The following is a 20326-nucleotide window of genomic DNA, read 5'->3' on the forward strand; positions in this document are numbered from 1 at the left end:
GTTGCAATAGATAAGTGATTTTTGCCACTAACTGCAATAACTCTGCCTAGCCTTCCAGATATTTATGATAACCCTTCACTATAGTAGTCCAACTAGTATTCTCTTAACGTCTACAAATTAAGAAAGTTTACTTAGTTATTCTACTTTTCTTTTTAATAATTGCTCACAAATAGGTCTCTAACTTGGGCACTAGAATTCTAAACCTAGGAAAGCTATGGCTTCCCCCCATCTTTCAGGGGTAGCTCCTCATAAATTGCTCCTGCCATACTAGTGGCGGTTTATCCAGGAAGTTTTGATGTTTTACTTTAGAAATGTTATTTCACAACATAGATTCAATAGAATCTATGAGTATATCTCCGTTTCAATTCCTTCTTAAATGTTTCCTTCTTCACCTTTTATAAAATTACTTCCTTTTATTTTTTTAAATCAACAAACATTCAAACCAAATCAATTAACATGCCATAAATCCATAATCTTTAATTCCCCTTTTTAGTCCTTTCCCCTCTCCGTATTGTGCATTCCGTTGTTGCTATTAATGTTTAGACAATTAATTTGTTTTTGTTTTTCGATGGTAACGTCCTTTCTTTCCTCTTCTTTAACTAAACATCAATCATGACAAAAACAAGTTCTTTCCACACTCTTATACATCCACATACATAGTTCATTTTAAAACTCCAATGTATCCCCTTACTTATCAATTATCCTAGTGGCCCTCCGCTCCTTATCTTAACAATCATCTAAGCATATATATATATATATATATATATCATGTAAAATTTTAATATGGACTTTGAGGCTTGCCCTCATACCATCATATAAATAACTTGTTAATTTTATGTTGTTTATCATGTCTTTAATAATTATAGTTATTTTCAACCTTAGCAACTATCATAAAATACCCTTACACTTTTTTTTTCCCCATATGTCATAGATTAACACATAGTGTATACTCTTTATTGTGTAAAATCAAAAACACAATGTTTACATGGATATTTTCTTAACAAAAATAACATTAAATTAATATTTTTTAAAAAATATACAAAAATTTATTAACACATCAGAAGTGATCTTTTTTGCTTTTTCATGAAAAATATATTTTTTTATTGACAGAATATCCATTTGTTTTATATGGAAACTGTTATTTTTCTTTTAAAAATAACTATTTTTTATTTTTTAAAATACATTTAATAGTCTCTAAAAATTATGAAAAAAATTAAATAAAATTAGAAAATCATTTTATTGATGTAAAAAATATCATAGCTTATATTTTTAAATCAACAATTTTATAAAAATTTATTTGTATCATTTATAAGCCCTTTTCAAGCATTTGTGACTATTTTCTATTTTTAGAAAATAGAAACAGGTCCACATAAATACAAAATAACCATTCACCATAGGAAAACAGGTTTCAAGACATTTTCTAAAAATAATAAATTGAAGATCTACTCATGTTATAACCTTTATTTTTGTTAAACAGTTTAGGCGCGTACTTGTAAAACCCGCAGGTTGTCGTCATGTCTTTGGAACCTGTGTTCCTTTGCAGTCCAGTCAAGAGAAGTATACCTTCCAGCCAACCGTTTTGACCACGAGCTCTTCACTTCCCTTGCTTCGAAACTCCCAATCGACCAATTACTTTATGGCAATATGAATGGTCCTTTCTAAGTTTAGAGATTTAGCTTTAAGAAGGTTTATTGAAGTCATGGGTTCTTTGGAAAAGAGGGTGACTCAATGGAGGAGATGCATAGCTAAAATGGGTGAATCGTTTACAGGCAATAAATTGTTTTTGTGATCAGGAGAATTTATGGAATCAATCGCTCTACGCCTCATCAAGAATAGTTACGATTTGCAAATTGACCTTCATGGAGGATGGTGCCTTCTTCTCTTTCTCTTTTCTTTCAATTCGTCAAATTGATGATGATCATTCTCTTGTTTTTCAATTTGTTCAAGTTGATGATGATCAAGGAGGATGGCACCCAACGAGTGAGTGGAACAATAGTTTGTTTCCTTTAATGGCTTTGCTTAAAAATTGATATTTACCTTCGCTTTTCTCCCTCTCTCTCTCTTTTGTCACACGGCCAAGAAGATGGTGCCCTCTTCAGGAAGATAATGAGAAGGTAGAGAAGGCATCCATGATCGTCAAGAAGATGAGACGAATCCCAAAAAAAAAAAAACGAGCATGACAGTTGCTTCCTCTCTCTCTCTCTTTCGCAAGATGGCACCCAATGAGAGCACGCCTTCCCTCTATCTTTCACGCGGCCTATTGCATCCCGTACTCCAATGGCCTTTTTTTTTTCCTTTCTTTTTTTCTTCAAAACTCCCAATTCAACTACATCTTCTTTACTCCAATGTAGTCGATAAGGGCTTGACATTTTTGTAGGTTTGGTATTAATAGGATACTCCACATATAAGTTAGGGTTCTCATCATAGTAACTATGAATTTTATTTGAAGAATCAACCACTTGTACAGAGGACTTTTCAGTGTCCATGGGGCTAGCATTGTTTTTGGGTTTTGCTTATTCCCTATGCACACTAGATGGCCATTGATTACACCACTAACACCTTCTCCTAGTAGTATGGTGAAATCTTCAATGTCATGAGAAGGCTCAATACCATGCAACCTTACATAAGCCACTATTGAAAAAGAAATTGGATAGCTTGATCCACTTCCTATGCATGAAACATAGGATAAGACTTTTTCTCAGTTTGAATTTTTGTTTACAACCAACACCTGGGCTACTTGGAAATGTCCCTCAATCAAAGTCCATGTTTTATCCATAGTAACAACCTTCAACTTCCCTAGTACCTTCAAATACTTTCTACCTTTTACAATGAGGCCCATTTGATCAGCTTGAAGAAGGTTTTATTCTTAATCATGCTAGCTCAATTTTGTCATGATGAATTTTTCTTGGGAGGTAGGAGGTAACATAACTTGTGCAATCCCCCATCACTTAGATTAATACTAAGATATCCTATCAACCTGTCTCAAGACCTTGCCAAGTCTAAAAATCCCCCAAAAACTCTAATTAGTAATAGCGTCTTATTTTCTCTAAGTGATAATAATCCCTATGGGAAAATTTTAAAAGGTCATAGCTGAGATTTACTACGTAAATCTATCAGATTTTATCTAAAACCCCACCCTCCTCTCATATAAGAACTTCCTTGTACCGACATCTCCTGGCCAGATTGCAAAGATCGTCCTCCAAAAACAGCAACAACGAACACTACATCTACATTAAATTAATGTAAAAAGATGGTAATAGTGTATCAGATGTATACAATGTTGTTGAAGATTTTTGCAATGTGTGACATGTTTCTAGGTGTTGTCATTTCTCCCCCACTTAATTACGAAGTGTCATCATGAGCACAACTACCATGAACATCCAACATCACAAACACAGCTACCATGAACATCCAAGATCATGAACACAGCTACCACGAGCACTACTACGCAACTTCAAGAAAAAATATACTCTCTCCCACTTAATTGCGAAGCGTCCTCGCGAGCACAGCTACAAGATCTGCAAAACCGCATATAGAAGACTAGTAGACACTGAAAAGATAGGAAAATATTTACTTGTGTCATATTATAAATCTAGCAAGACAAATATTTCAATTAAGTTATATAAAAACTTGTGCATACTAACAACCCCCTTACTTACTCTTCCCACTAAAGTGCATAACAGAGCTTCATCCAGCACATAGAATATACCAACTAGGAAGCTTTCTAGAGTCGCTAAACAACAATAATCTCTCTAGGCAATGAAAATGCCACACTACTATCCTATTAGAAATATTGCTTCTGAAATAGCGTCACTGATAAGGTCCATGCCTATCAAAGAACCCAAACAATAAAATCCAATACTACAATACCAAATAGGACTCCTATGGTTTAATTGCTAACCCTCCATGTTCTACTAGAACAACCAGTCAATGGTCCCTAACTCCAAACTTTTCTGAGTGTTTTTTTGGTTTTTGTTTTTGTTTTTTTTTGGATAATTTTTTTTTGGAAGTCAAAAGAGTATATATATTTATTTTCCTTCCCAAAAGGTCCCACCCCAAAGAGATGCAAGGCATCGGACGTAGGGCACCCGTCAAGGAAATCCCTACAGCCTACCAGGACCTCAGAGGCGATGGTTATCTTCTTTTGGTTTTTTTTTCAACTCTGTAGTCTCAGGGTATTTTTTTTCTTTTAATTATTCGTTGTGTCAGAGAGTGAACTAGGGAGAGAGAAAGAGGAGAGAGAAGACTGCAAAAGAGAGAGAAAGACTGCAAGAAGAGAGAGAAGAAGAGTGACGAGGAGAGAGAAAGGCTAGATTTGGAGAGAGAAAGACTGGAAAGAAGGGATCAGAAGCCATAGAAGCTGCGAGCAAGGTGGGAGAGGACAGTAATTGTATTAATGTGTCAAAAAGATATGAAAAATTACATGTCCTCTCCTTTTATACCAATGTCAGTGTGACATGGCATAATATCAATATTATTTGCACTAAGTCCTTATTCCCAGCCTTCAGAGTGAACTAGGGAGATAGAAAGAGGAGAGAGAAGACTGCAGAAGAGAGAGAAATACTGCAGGAAGAGAGAGAAGAAGAGTGATGGGGAGAGAGAAAGACTAGATTTGGAGAGAGAAAGACTGGAAAGAGGGAGAAGCCATAGAAGCTGCGAGCAAGATGGGAGAGAAGGACAGTAATTGTATTAATGTGTCAAAAAGATATGAAAAATTACACGTCCTCTCCTTTTATACCAATGTTAGTGTGACATGGCATAATATCAATATTATTTACACTAAGTCCTTATTCCCAGCTTCTTACACATTGTCTTTTTAGAAGAATAAATAGATAGACTCTCCCGATTTAATTTATTACTATTACTTTAGTTTTGAGTCTCTTGACTTATAGGAATGACTAGAAGGCTAGGAATTCATCACTAAATTGAACTTTCAAACATTTTAGCTCAACAACATCACTCGAGGAATCTAAGCTAGCACATAATATCAGTCACTTGGCCTAGGCAAATGACAACAAGCAAAGAGACTCACCAGCTTAGCATCTCTCTTCCATGCTACTCTTAGTCAAAATTTCATGGAGAGAACCTTGTTATTCAGCTACCCCACATCGGTAAAAAAAATGAGAAAAAGTCAAGGGTAAACTCTATTGGATTCCTAATCGGACTTCCATACCATGAAATTCACTATGTCATGCACACACATCACCCCCTTTTAATCACTCTCCCTGGTGCTAAGTCCCATCCCATATAGGTGGACGCTCATATAGACTAAATTGTTTATGTATATTTCAGTGTATTTGTGTTTTAAATGTTTTCAGCCGTGTTCCTTCTATAGTTACTTGGGTTTTGAAATCTCTAAATTATTTCAAGCAAGTTATATATATATTATTACTGTCTTTTATTTCAAACGAAGATAAATGGATAGATTAGGTATGAAACAACCTGTTAAGTACATTGACGTTGTAGCTCCAAAATAATGCGAAGATAAACACATACTGGTTCTCAAATTGCAAAAATCATCAAACTTGCACAGAACTCAACCACTAACCATTAAACCATTAATAGGTTAGCTTAATAAAGAGTGATACTCCTTTAAAATTTGGCCACCTAGTCAAACTCCCTTGTAATAAGCTCCTAGCACTGAAGGAGTATCCCAACCGTGCGTGCAACTAACTACCTAACCATGTGGAGACTAACTAAGCTAAAGTGCGCTAAAACCTAAAATGTAAAGGTATCAACAAATCAAAAGTTTTTTTAAAGGATTTCTTTTTGTATTTTTTAAAAATGTAGAATAAAGTAAAAACCCAAAAGATTCTAAGAAAATAAAATATCTATACTAAACTCCTCAAACTCTCTAAGATCTTTGACTGCAAACGATAACCCTAATCCAAAATCATCCACACTTTCTAAGTCAAACCTATCAACTAAACCATCAAATATAGGATGCTCATGAATAGTCTCTAGCGTAGGCACATCAGATGTCATAGACCTGCTATCAGGTGCATCGCTAAAAACCTCCATCACATCATGGAGCGGAGCTGTAGCTGCATCGTCATAATAGGGCATAGGTGCCACTGGTAAACATCTTAAAGAGTAGCCCTCAGTCCTGTCCATATACCAAGAGATATAATCCCAATTGGGACAAGTGACAGTTACTTGAGCATTGGGATATGATGGAGTAAGATGGTAAACAACAGCTTGATATTGGGAAAATTCATGTTGCTCTCTACCCACCCTATATTGAGCAACACCACGCTTAGGCGAGAATACACTATCATAATCGTGGCGCTGGTATGTATAACCTATCATATCCTACATGTCAGTGGTACCATAACGTCGAAAGTATGTGCGATATTGCCAACACAAGAGCTCCACATGCACATAAAGATGCCGCTGACATTGCCTACAACCAAATGGTGGATGATACTGCAAACAATAAATGACCACAAAAGACGAATCACAACAGGCGCTGTCCCCTTGGTGCATACAAGAACCTGTTATGCATCTGAAAACGCAGAATACTATATGGCCTGACATGAATAGGATCAGAACTATCAGCATCAAGACGAGGGTAAAACGCATCCATCCACAGAAAAGCCATACCTGCATCCCATTAGAATCCTCCCCCCAAAAAAGAAAAGAAATCCAAATGTAGATTAGTCATGGATTATTTTAATCACTAACCTAACTATACCTAGCTATCCTAAGTCACAAAATGTTTAAGGTGGAGGCCATTGACTCTAAATATCTCATTTTCAGCATTAATATCTTGTACATCTAGAGAACCATTATCGTAAACTTTAATAACCTTAAAAGGTCCTAACCAACAAATTTTGAGCTTTCTAGGAAATTTGTAGTATCGACTGTCATAAAGTAGAACTAAATCTCCTTTAAATTCTCGTACCTTAATGTAATTCTGATCATGCCATGCTTTACGATGCTTTTGCATTGCTTCTAAGCTTTGTAAAGCTAATAGTCTTTCCTCATCTAACTTCACCAATTGTAAAATCCTTTGCTTCAATGATTCAGCCGCACCTAATCGTAATGATAGGGCTACTCGTAAAGTGGGCAACTCTTGCTCAATAGGAAAAATAGCATTAGTTCCATAAACTAAATTGAAAGGTGTATTTTGCACTGCTACCTTATAAGTGGTTCTATAGGCCCATAATGCCTCATATAAACGTTCATCCCAATCTCCCTATGAGAAGCAATCGTTTTAGTTAAAGTTCCACAAATAATTCTATTAGTTACTTCTACTTGGCCATTAGCCCTTGGATAATAATGCATTGATTTATGATGCTTAATTTGATATAGTTCTCTTAACTTGCTAATTAGACCATTCAAGAAATGGGAACCTCTATCACTTACTAATTCTAGTGGGCACCCAAAATGTATTATGATATTCTCATACATAAACTTAGCCACCTCAATGGCTTTATCTGTCTTAAGCGCTTTCACTTCCACCCACTTGGTAATATAATCAGTACACAGACCAAGATATAACAATTAGAACAATATTTGGTAGATGGATCAATTGGGCCCACAAAATCAATCCCCCATTTCTCAAAATGTGCTAATGCCAAGATGGGTATCAAAAGTGTAGCAAAACTCTTAGAAGGATGACCAGTGCTTTGACATACATCACATTTTCGGCAATAATAATAAGCATCCTTAAAGGAGCAGTAGTAGAGTTTTCCTCTTGCAATTCAATTCCAAAAGTAGCCAGAGATTTACATCTTGTATAAAATTCATTTGTTTGCCCACATTCCACTGAGCATTTCCTAGGAATAGGCGATATTTGTTCCATTTGTTTCACATCATTTTTAAATTTAGATTCTTGCTCTTCTAAATACATATCTAGAAGTGAAATTTCTTCTAGATATTGCCTCTCCCTAAATTGGAATTGTGACTTTTCTTTTTGTAACTCCGCAATTTACTTCATTGCTTCATTCACAACTGTCACTGCTACCTCACGTTCTATTTCCTAAGTCTCATTTAAATCTTTGATTATCCTATCACAATTACCATGACATTCATTAAAAGTCTGCGCAAATCTATTGAAAGCTAGAGATGGGTCATCTCTATCATCATGTAATATCAGTTGTTGTAAAGGTTTGCAACTATTCCTTTTTCTTCTCTCTCTTTCTTTCTTTTCTAGCCGATGATAGTAAGATATTTTAGCAAAAACTAGAAGTTGTTCGAACCCAAAAGGTAGAATATCTACCTCATAAGGAAATGTTGTAACTAAACTCTCCTCAGGTTCGTCATGATCATTCTCAATAGTATTGACTTCCTCCATAGTTATTGAGAAGCTTACTAAAATTTCATCTAAGTCTGATGTTCTTGCTGTGTTCTCCCCCTCCTCTTCTAAGTCATTAGGGGAAAAGATTTCCGATCTGTTATATGCAAAAAATGCATCTCCAAGGTCACCTTCTTCCTCATTTTTACCAAATCCAAGACATGCATCGAAAAATGAATCATTCAAATCATTGAATTCATAGATTACATCCACAGGATATTTATCTTCCTTTACTGAAACCATTAAACAGTCTAGGGTTGTATCTTCTAAGGTAGACAACCAGCGAGTAATATTGCTATCAGAGTCATTGTCTGATGAAAAATTAATAGCATATTCACCAATATCCACTTGTTCTCCTTTGTTAGGCTGATGCATAATATTCACCTCTACTTTTTCTGCTTTTGCTGGTCGCTGTGTTTTAAATAACCAAGCATAAGGCCCTTCGTTATCAGTCCTCTCTACTTCTGAATCATAGAATTCACTATTGGATTTTTCATCCATCTCACTAACTACTTCATCTCCTGACTCCCTCAAAAACCCTTTTATGGTAACTTGAATCTTGACCCTATCATTTCGAGGACCAATCACAATTGAACCTTGATACCAATCCTGAGTGCACCTTGCTTGGTACCACCAAGGTCGACCCAGTAACATAGAATATGAATAGATATTTGACAATGAGCGAACTACTAGGTAATTCACATGAAATTCTAGTCCAGCAATTACAGATTTCACATTCCGAAGTAACCCCAAAGGAGTCACTTTTCTTTGATTAGCCATACGTAAAACTATATGAGTAGGTTCTAGATTCTTCAACCCCAATTCTTGCATCGTTTGGTCTGTCATTAAATTAACTGCTGCAAAACCATCCAATTGTACTTCACTTAGCAAATGTCCATTGATGGTAGTGTCTATAATTGGTGCTCCTGGATCCGCAAATAAATCTACAATTTTTACTTCCTTAGTTGTTCTCCTTTTGGATTCATTTACAATTACTTTAGAAGCGTTAGTCTCAATCCTTTTCCTCCTACGTCGAACTAGCTTAGACATATAGGCACTATTTCAAGTAGTTGCCTTAGGTTAATTATTAAGTTTATTTCCTCCAATGCTGGCCAAAGATCATAAGTCTTATTTATTATTTCCACTTGCTCTTTACTCCCTTCTTTTGGAGGTACGAGTATTTTAGGAAAAGGAACTACCCCCAACTGAATCTTCGGATTTGCTAGAGGCACGGGCAATAACGGATGGTCTGAAAACTGCTGAGGAGAATCTGATTCAGGTAGCTCTATGTTAGGGTCTATGTCCTTAGATTTATCCTTCACGGCCTCTTTTGATTGGGGACTTTCTTCCTCTAGACCATGCTCCTTTTGTTGTTGCTTTTGCGCTCTAGTAACAACACGAGGTTAGCTGTAAATGTCACCCTACATGGTATGAATTTAGACCTAACCCCAATCTCTTGCCTTATTGTTTCTACTTCAACTAAATTTGCGGATGAGGTTGAGGGTTCATTAGAAACTTGTTTACCCTTGTCATTATTTTTGTTATCCTCTCGCTTAGGGCAATTCTCTTCATGATGTCCTTCACCAGTACACCTCCTGCAAAGAGGAGTATAGTCCTGATTTTTACGTGCATTTGGACAATATGTAGCTATATGACCTTCCTGTTTGCATCGATAACAAATTACTAGTCCTCTAGGCCTTTGTTTTCCACTTTGCCCCATTGGATTACGAAAGTTACCATTGTTTCTCCTAAAAGGAGAATTTCTTCCTTGGTTTCCATCACTATTGTAATTGATTCGTGGCACTGCAGGTTTGCCTTGGGTAGGCAATCCACGGGGCCTAAAAGGTTGATTGGGTGGCCCAATCTTGTAAGTAGTATTATTACGATCCATGCAATTGTAATTTGTTTGCATCGTATGATTTTATTGTTGTTGTTGGCCGATCTTGTGCCAACAATTTGTTTCTAAATGCCCTATTTTTAGGCAAAAAGTGCAAAATGGAGGATGATCGGGCATTAATCATGAAGGTGTTGGGCATTCAGTAGGCCACATGGCCATAACCATGACACTTACCACACCAGATATTTGATCTAGGTGGGTTTAAGGCCAAGCTGCTCAAAGGTTGTTGTGCATTAGAACCTTGTGTTGTTATTGAATAAATTTCTTTCAAGGGTGCTTATACTGCACCCATGATTTCCTCCTTCAACTTTCCTAAGGATTTTGCAATAATATCTGCTACTTTTGCTTCATCAAGAGGGGACCAAGGTTGAGGCATAAAGGGCATCCCTGTCTGCATCATATAGGCTGGAATTGAAGTGTACGGATTTAAAGGTACACTTGATACATTGGAACTTGCAATTGATGATGGATTTAAGGGAATGGTCACATAAGACACGTTCTTAGGTAACTCGACTAAAGTGCTCGGATATTCCATCCGAGGTTCTTTGAATAAATCCCTTCGTCGTTGTTGACTAAGTTGCACTTCTTCCCACTATCTAGCATGTGTTTTAGCATCTGCTAGTGTAGCTGGCCGTTGTAAACTAACATGCTGATGAACTTCAAGATTAAGCCCATCAATATATTTATGCTTTTGTGTGGGATTGTTAGGAGCTGGATTCATTTTTCAAATAATTGTCTCCATACACTCAATATAATGTTCGACACTTTCGGTTTTCCCTTGGGATAATAGTCCAATTGAAGAGCTAACCGATCCTAGAAACCTTGCCATCAAAACTTTTCTAAGAACGCTCTTGATAAGGTAGCATAACTCCCTTTATTTTGAGCATCGAGGTTACCGTACCATCTAGCTGCTTCATCTTTTAGCGTTGTTGGAAATATATACAACTTTTGATTATCATCTACTATCTCATTTGCTATGCAAGTCACCTCGAACCTTTGCATGTGAGCATCAGGATCTTCATCCCATAGCCCCCCAAACTGAGTAAAATCAGCTAGCATTACAGGACTATGAGCCATTGTCTCTTTACATAATGCCCCTAGCCCAAATTCTTGAATAGAGTCAACCCACACAATCTTCTTAGACTCCTTGAATGGGGATCTCAACCCTAGATCATGTATGCCTTGAAATGAATCTCCTTGGCGAGGAATCCTAACTAAGAACCGTAATCCAAAATTTGCTACTCGCTCTAGCCACGAAGCCTCCACTGGCTCTCTAAATAATTGGCGAAATCCAAAATTTGACTCTAAGTCCCAATCAATGGATGGTTCATTACTTCCTACTATAGCATTAGCTTCACTTTTTATACTTTCACTACTTTGTCTACTTCTCTCTCTAGTGGGACTACTAGTACTCAAAACTGCCCGGTCCCATTGATAGGAATCTTCTTCATTTACTTGTGATGGGGTTCTATCAAATGGTATGTTAGGACCTAGCAACTCCACATTTGAGCTTGACACAACATCTATTCCCAAATTTAGCAAAGCATTCACATTTTCTAACCTCTCTAGTAGCCAAGCCTCCTGTCAAGCGGCTCGTTCCCTTGCACGTTGGTCTCGAGCTTTCGCTTGTTGTCTTCGTCTCTCCTCAGAACTCATCCACCACTAATTTATTACCCACTAATGTCATTCTCCTCAAATTTCTTGTGACTCTTACGTTTTCCCCTAAAGCTACAAAGTTAGGGTTTTTGTGGTTGCGTATGCGCTCAATAATTTGAGAATAGTTGGTAATTCTGGATCTTCTTCTCCATATGGTAGTTTCTCCTTCTGCTCAAGAATGAAACCTGAAATTTCAGCTACCTCTCTCACATCTTTTGTGTCAAATGAAATTTTTATACCTCTAGATACACGTATCCAAGGTAATACATCACTCCACTTAGTCCTTCTAAACGTCCGATAAGCTATGCGATAATACCAATCATAGTGGTATGATACACTAATCATATTTATTTCAATTTTTTCTATCAGCCCAAAATGTGCCGCTAAGAGAACAGTGGTTTTCGTGCATTCATTATACCCCCAACTCTAAGAGGATAACTGTTCAACATCTATCGTTAACTACAGACCAAAATATTTGCCACCCTCTACTAATTCTGTGTCTCTTGCCCAATCTAACACTTGCCTTTGGAAATCTTGGGGAAAATTCGGAAAATAGTCTCTTAAGAAAGGGACTTCAAAATCACTCATTAACTTCACAAAAAATGTGCCTAGGATTCGAATATCTTAGGGAGATTCACCACCTGTCCCAGTGCACTTGACTCTCGGCAAGCGCACCAAAAAATGACCGGCCAAAGACCAAGCCACTTTTAACCAGGTTGTCAAGCCAACTCCTAAGAGTTGTTGCACTAGATAAGTGATTTTTACCACTAACTACAATAACTCTGCCTAGCCTTCCAGATATTTATGATAACCCTTCACTATAGTAGTCCAACTAGTATTCTCTCAATGTCTACAAATTAAGCAAGTTTACTTAGTTCTTCTACTTTCCTTTTTAATAATTGCTCATAGATAGGTCTCTAACTGGGGCACTAGAATTCTAAACCTAGGAAAACTATGGCTTCCCCCCATCTTTTAGGGGCGGTGGCTCATAAATTGCTCCTGCCATACTAGTGGCAGTTTATCCAGGAAGTTTTGATGTTTGACTTTAGAAATGTTGTTTCGCAACATAGATTCAATAGAATCTATGAGTATATCTCCATTTCAATTCCTTCTTAAATGTTTCCTTCTCCACCTTTTATAAAATTACTTCCTTTTATTTTTTTAAATCAACAAACATTGAAACCAAATCAATTAACATGCCATAAATCCATAATCTTTAATTCCCCTTTTTAGTCCTTTCCCCTCTCCGTATTGTGCATTCCGTTGTTGCTATTAATGTTTAGACAATTAATTTGTTTTTGTTTTCCGATGGTAATGTCCTTTCTTTCCTCTTCTTTAACTAAACATCAATCATGAAAAAAACAAGTTCTTTCCACACTCTTATCTGTCCACATACACAGTTCATTTTAAAACTCCAATGTATGCCCTTAATTATCAATTATCCTAGTGGCCCTCCACTCCTTATATATATATATATATAACATGCAAAAATTTAATATGGACGCTAAGGCTTGCCCTCATACCATCATATAAATAAATTGTTAATTTTATGTTGTTTATCATTTCTTTAATGATTATAGTTAGTTTCAACCTTAGCAACTATTATAAAACACCTTTACACTTCTTCTTCTTCTTCCCATATGTCATAGATTAACACATTGTGTATACTCTTAATTGTGTTAAATATTTTAAAGCCATTTTCAAGTATTTTTGACTGTTTTTTATTTTTAGAAAATAGAAACAGGTCCACATAAATCCAAATAACCATCCAACATAGGAAAATAGGTTTCAAGACATTTTCTAAAAATAATAAACTGAAAATTTACTAATGCTATAACCTTTATTTTTGTTAAATGGTTTAGGCGCATACTTGTAAAACCTATAGGTTGTCGTCTTGTCTTTGGAAGCCGTGTTCCTTTGCAGTCCAGTCAAGAGAGGTATACCTTCCAGCCAGTCATTCCCACGAGCTCTTCACTTCCCTTGCTTCGAAACTCCCAATCAACCAATTACTTTATGGCAATATGAATAGTCCTTTCTAAGTTTAGAGATTTAGCTTTAGGAAGGTTAATTGAAGTCATTGGTTCTTTGGAAAAGAGGGCGACTCAATGGAGGAGATGCATAGCTGAAATGGGTCAATCATTTACATGCGAAAAATTATTTCTGTGATCAGGAGAATTTATGGAATCAATTGCTCTATGCCTCATCAAGAATGGTTATGATTTGCAAATTGACCTTCATGGAGGATGCGCCTTCTTCTCTTTCTCTTCTCTTTCAATTCGTCAAATTGATGATGATTATTCTCTTGTCTTTCAATTTGTTCAAGTTGATGATGATCAAGGAGGATGGTGCCCAATGAGAGAGCAGAACAATAGTTTGTTTCCTTTAATGGCTTTGCTTAAAAATTGATATTTACCTTTGCTTTTCTCCCTCTCTCTCTCTTTCGTCACCTCGGCCAAGAAGATGGTGCCCTCTTCAGGAAGATAATGAGATGGTAGAGAAGGTGTCCATGATCATCAAGAAGATGAGACGAATCCCCAAAAAAAAAAGAGCATGACAGTTGCTTCCTCTCTCTCTCTCTCTCTCTTTCACAAGATGGCGCCCGATGAGAGCACGCCTTCCCTCTATCTTTCACGCGGCCTATTGCATCCCGTACTCCAACAGCCTGTTTTTTTTTCCTTTCTTTTCTTTTTCTTCAAAACTCCCAATTCAACTACATCTTCTTTATTCCAATGTAGTCGGTAAGGGCTTGACATTTTTGTAGATGTGATATTAATAGGATACTCCATATATAAGTTTGGGTTCGCATCATAGTAAATATGAATTTTATTTGAAGAATCAACCACTTCTAAAGAGGACTTTTCAGTGTCCATGGGGCTAGCATTGTTGTTGGGTTTTGCTTATTCTCTATGCACACTAGATGGCCATTGATTACACCACTAACACCTTCTCCTAGCAGTATAGTGAAATCTTCAATGTCATGAGAAGGCTCAATACCATGCAACCTTACATAAGTCACTATTGAAAAAGCAATTGGATAGCTTGATCCACTTCCTATGCATGAAACACAGGATAAGACTTTTTCTCAGTTTGAATTTTTGTTTACAACCAACACCTGGGCTACTTGGAAATGTCCCTCAGTCAAAGTCCATGTTTTATCCATAGTAATAACCTTCAACTTCCCTAGTACCTTCAAATACTTTCTACCTTTTACAATGAGGCCCATTTGATCAACTTGAAGAAGGTTTTATTCTTAATCATGCTACTCAATTTTGTCATGATGAATTTTTCTTGGGAGGTAGGAGGTAACACAATTTGTGAAATCCCCCATCACTTAGATTAATACTAAGATATCCTATCAACCTGTCAAGACCTTGCCAACTCTAAAAATCCCCAAAAACTCTAATTAGTAACAAGGTCTTATTTTCTCTAAGTGATAATAATCCCTATGGGAAAATTGTAAAAGGTCATAGCTGAGATTCACTAAGTAAATCTATCAAATTTTATCTAAAACCCCACCCTCCTCTCATACAAGAGCTTCCTTGTACCGACATCTCGTGGCCAGATTGCAAAGATCGTCCTCCAAAAACAGCAACAACGAACATCGCATCTACATTAAATTAATGTAAAAAGATAGTAATAGTGTATGAGATGTATACAATGTTGTTGAAAATTTTTGCAATGTGTGACATGTTTCTAGGTGTTGTCACCGCCATCTACTTCAATGGGCATCAAGGAGATGAGGTTGTGTTTTTCAACTTGTGGCTATTCTAAAGAAAATGGCATCATGAGAGCCAACCCTTGCTTTACACCACTTGATGTTCCTCTTCAATATTTATGAGCTCTTTAATTGACTCTTGTCCCATGTACGTGATAGCAACAACCTGTGGAGTTGTATCTTCATTGCTCTCCTCCTCTAGGGGTGTATCCAATGCAAGGAGGAAAATTGCCAATGTGCAATTACACTCCACGAGATCCAAAGGTGATGTACCTAGTGCAGTGCCCATGGGAATACTGCATACTATGTGCGAAGGATCCATGTGGTACAAACACCTATTCACCACTTTTTGGCGATTCTACCGTGCTTGAAATACCATGAGCTATTCGAGAAGCACCCAAGTTGTGTCGGATCCCTCGATGGAGTATGTGTAGATAGCAATGGTGCTCACAAAGTCTTCCAAAACCTAAGGGGGGGATCTAGTGATGAGACATGCTTTCAAGGTTAAAGTTCTTAGAGAAACCCAAAATATCTCATCACCCTAACTGGCAAAGACAGTCTTGTGGATCCACTCGTCAAAGTGTATGTGAGCATCCATTATAGCAGGTAGGAAGGATGTGGTGGATGTAAAGAGATGAAGAGAGAAAGTGTGAAATGAAACAATGAAACAAGAACGAAACTAGTTCTACCTTAAAAACCTTAAGTTTTAAACCATTAAGGGTTGTTCACATACGATATTTAGTTATGGTTTTACTTAACATCTTTGTAAAGTCTACATGCATATGTAAATGTGTCGTGTGGAAAGTGTATAGTAAGTCATTAGGGTCGAAAAACATTAAAAACGACACTTTTGTTAATCTGTGGATTAAGGAAAGGGCCAAAGAGATTTTGCCACATGGACAAAAATATGGTATTCATGTCTCCTCTGCTTTTGAGATAGTAGAGTTCATTTTGTGGTTCTCCCCTCCTATTTAGCCGAAATCTTCAAACCCTGACAAGTTTTGGTAGTCCCAACGGCCCCTATTAACTAATAAAAGCCCATGACAAAGTTAAGTTAATTAAGATCATTTTGAAAATTGGGTGAATTTTCAAAGTTCTTGGTGCTTGTAGTATTTTTAATTTGTCTCCTTGACCTTTCTCTTTAGGTTTCTTTCTCTACACATTGTCTACATACTCGTTGTCTTTTACATGGCATCCTTCTCATTCCATAAACTCTTGCACCATGTATAGTAAGAGTCCAAATGGAGAACGGGAGCCCAAAACATTTACTATAAATGATTGGGTTATAATGCTACCATCTTACAAGGGCTCTCACAGAGTGAAAAAAACAAAACAAGGGGATATCAAATATCATTGGAAGGGACATATCTTTACTTTCAAAACCACGCCTCAAGGCTGGTTTGCTTTGGTGCAACATGTTTATATGGCTAGAGATATGCACTTGGCTCCACAGAAATGTTTTCCCAGCAAGCACTAAATTTGAGTTGTAAGGTTTACGTGAGTATATGGTTTTGTTTGAAGCATATGCTAAATAATGGATTGTTGGTTGTAGATATCTTTTCATCAACAAGTTTTGAGTGGCAACCTGTGGAGAGCCTCAGTGGAACATTCCATGCCATTCATAAAGAATTTGCAGACATTATTTATGCTCATCAGACCACGATTTTTTTTCATGAAAGTGGAATTTTTGTGTATTATGCACAATATGTGGTTCCTTCAAGAGCAGGTGTGTATGGATACCTTGAAGATCTGCAGTTACCAAGCCCCTCATCTTTGGATTGGGAGATGCTTGATGAAGCAACAATGGAGAGTTTTAAACTCAAGATTGCTCAAGATTTTCAAAAGGCTATGACTCTTGGAAGGATCTCGAGAAGAGTATGCTTATCGTAGTCTTTAGCCTTGTATGTTTTTGTAGCTTGCTTTAAAACAACATGTTTACAATGGAGGAAGGTTTCATGGCTAAATAGAAATTTTTCAGAGGAAGATTTGGAAAAATTTTAGGTCTATGCTAGAAAGTCAAGGAATCTGACCACAAAGGTGACTTTATAAGGTGCAATGTGTGTCCTCAATCATTGGGTTTATCCTATAATATATATAGACAATCTCTTATCATAGATTTTGATTACAGAAGATACAAGCTTAGATTGGGTGCTTGGGTTCCTTTAGATTCAGATATTGATTGTAAGACATTGAAACTTATAGTACAAGTTACCGCACAAGAAGTAAAGGAGGTGAACATTACTTTAGAATGTTACTCCTGGATATAAGTCCAAGGTAATGGTGCTGTAATTGGAAAAAGAGTTGAGAGCTCTGTATCATGTATGAGTTGTTTTCCTCCTAGTGTTGTGAGTTTCGGACCATAAATATGCATGTATAAATAATTTTGAATCTTTCTTTTGCTCACAAATATTGCTGCCAAAAACATGAAATTATATACATTGATAAGTACTATTAATTTTTTTTTTGGTATAAGCTTTGCAGTGATTCTGTGAATAACAAATCGTTGTTTGTGGACCAAAATGATTTCATTATATCATGAGTTACAAAATTGCAGTACAATTTAATAGGAAAGACTTGGTACAAGATTTATAATTCTCTATGATTCTATGAATAAAAAATCATCTTTCATGGGTAAGATCAAAATGACATATCATTACATTTTGGGTTAGAATATTGCACTACAGATGTATACACAAGGGGAATGTTACTTCAGTACAAATAGACAAACTGGTAATTATAAGGCTATTCTTTAGCTTCTCTTTGATCTTTGGCTTTTCCATCTACATGCTGTTCTTTATCTTCTCCTTGATCGATAGCTTCTCCATCCTTAATACTTCTCTCTTTCTTTGGAAAAGTTGCTTCATCTTCCATACTTTCATCTGTCATCACTAGTTTCCTCTTAGTAGGTGTTTTCCTTGTTCACTTGAAGAACTTAATTACATCATGCACTCTTTTCTCCTTGGGATTTAGAGAGGATAGAATAAATTTCAATGGAGAAAGCTTAGGTATGCCCTTCATTTTGGGCCCCTTTTGTTTGGACCTTGGAGACTTCTTTTTCTTGGTGGTTGCCATTTTCTTGCCTTTCCCCTTTGTTGTTGCCTATCCTTTAGAATTTTTAGCTGGGAGAGGGGAAATTGGGTCTATCGGTGTAATTGCCATATCTAAAACTAGTTCAATACACCTCTCCCATATCGCGACCACATGTATGACTCAGGGAAGTCTTTGCATTGTAACAAAGCACACAAGTTATTTGAAGTAGCAAGATACTTTCACTATAAAAAGGATAAAGCATAGGAAACTTACATTCACCCCCTCTACATTTAGTAACTTTGAATCTATTATCCTCGAAGCATTTGAAACCACTCTCCAGCCACAACTATGTACGTCATTTTGCAATGGGACCTCTTGAAGAAGAAACTTGAAAGGTCTTTGAGGATCAACAATGCTTTTTTGTCAAACCTATATCTAAGTCTACTAACCATACTAAAGTCTTTATTCATTAATGTAATTTGATGTGCATGGGTAGCTGCAATATAAGTATCATTCATAAAATCTATTAAAAAACCCTCTGATACCTCTTGCAAGCATAGTAGGGTAGATAGCTGCCATCTCTTGTTGAGGTCATAGAAGAAATAGAGGACAATCTATCAGATATCTCCTTGACCAGTCTAAAAAATGCAGCCTTAGAAATGAGATGCAATTAATATTCATTATTACATAAATTTAAATGTTTTTATAAATGTCATAGAATTGAGTTGTTTTGAATAAAAATAAAAATATGGCTCTTCTCTTTCTCTCAATCATGTTTTTGAACTCAATGTGGAACAAGTTGATGCATTTTATGTGGTATTTTCAAAATCTAGTATATTGTGTGGTTGAAGATTATAATTGAAAGTTATAGAAATTCATTTCATGCATGTCTTTTATTGCTTCATACACTTTCTTTCCTTTGTTGTAAAACATTGTAAGAAATTGCTTTTACATTATAAAACATGATAAGAATTTAGAAGACATTGTTTTCATGCTTGTTATCATTTACTATAGAAACTTGAGAGTTTACAAGTCACGAAGATGGCATTGTGAATCTAGCAAAAGTGCTTTGTAGTTCCTTAGTGCAAGCTATATACTCAAGAACAGATGAACAAATAGCATTCAATATCAACGAGGTCACACTTATAGAATTTTGCAATAAGACATGTGCAAGCATGCGCTCATTATTGTAGTAGAGTGGCCTTAGTCACTTAGTTGTTGAGGGTGTTTGAAACACCAATAAGAATTTGCATTGATGCTGCACATTGTTAGAAAATGCACCCAAGATCTTGGAGGACCTAAAGGATTTGGCACACCAACATTAGCTTCAAGGGAGAAGTGGCTCTCTAGGATGCAAAGTGGAAAGTGAAAGGGGTATACTCTAAGCATGCAAAATGCCTATTGCACATAACCTCTCTTCCCAAGAAACTCAAGGTCACCATAGGTGCCACTTCATCCTTAGGTCCTGCAAGGCAAGAAACCTATGCATCAAGGGGCAGATACAACTATACACACTCTTCAGAACCATTAATGTTCCCTATCCATTGGTATCCCATATGATGCCCTCAAGCTTGACAAGTGCATAGTGCCTTCAAAGAGTGTGTTGAGGTCGCTATGGAGGGCATCACCTACTTCCCTTTAAATATAGTGTTCTGCACCAAGATGTAGAAGGGCTTAGACAATACAAAGTTGTAGCAATTCCAAGTGAAGTATGGAATGTAGAAGATGA

Source organism: Lygodium microphyllum, chromosome 11 (assembly GCF_053477565.2).
Source record: "Lygodium microphyllum isolate KBCC chromosome 11, Lygodium_microphyllum_v1.1.10, whole genome shotgun sequence".
NCBI classification, from domain to species: Eukaryota; Viridiplantae; Streptophyta; class Polypodiopsida; order Schizaeales; family Lygodiaceae; genus Lygodium; species Lygodium microphyllum.